Source organism: Pteropus vampyrus, unplaced genomic scaffold, assembly GCF_000151845.1.
Source record: "Pteropus vampyrus isolate Shadow unplaced genomic scaffold, Pvam_2.0 Scaffold673, whole genome shotgun sequence".
Lineage (NCBI taxonomy): Eukaryota > Metazoa > Chordata > Mammalia > Chiroptera > Pteropodidae > Pteropus > Pteropus vampyrus.
Genome location: NW_011889454.1, coordinates 9023 through 9828, shown reverse-complemented (window position 1 = coordinate 9828; position 806 = coordinate 9023).

The window sequence follows — 806 nt, the reverse complement described above, 5'->3', positions numbered from 1 at the left end:
AGTAACCCTCATAAAGCTAAAGCAACAAACAAACAGGACAAAGTAACAGAGACTCAAGGACATGGACCATAGACTCCTGGATTCTATAGGGTAGGGGAGCCGGGAAAAGGGAGAGGTAGATGGCGTAAATGGGGTCAAATATGTGGTGACAGAAAAAAATCTAACTAAAAATAAACAAACAAATAAACAAATAGTATTCATTCACTTAAAATTTTTATTCAGAGAACAATACAAAAAGAAAGAAGCAGAAAAAGAAAAGGAATCCTGATCTCACTGTGAGGATCCGAGCCCGACACAGGGAGCCTGAGCAGTCACCCGATTCTCCATGTTTCGTTGACACACGATCCAGAGTTGTCTGTCATGGCGGGAGCAGACTGAATTTCCCATCTCTGTCCACACGGGCCACATCCCATTAACACAGATTCACAGAGCATGAAAACCTGAGCTCTATTCAGATGCTCCATTCTCCCTGAGGGCTGTGACAGGAGAGGCTCCAGATGCGTGGGAAAGGAGCGGAGACGTCATGGGGGACGGTGAACGGCAAGGCCGGGAGGGGACTGAAAGGTCAGAGTCTAGGGTCCGTCTATGCTAGGAACTTGACTGATCATCACTGTGTGGGAGATTTTGGAAGATTCATTAACCTCACAGTGATGGCTCCCTCCTCATTAGACTGGAGGAGAGACCTTGTCTTCAGCAGAGGATAATATTGGGTTACTATGGTATCAAGTGAGGGAGTTCGGGAGAAACACCAAGAGTCAGCATCCATTAAGGGCTCCAAAGTAGTCATTCTGTTGAATTAGCTGCAT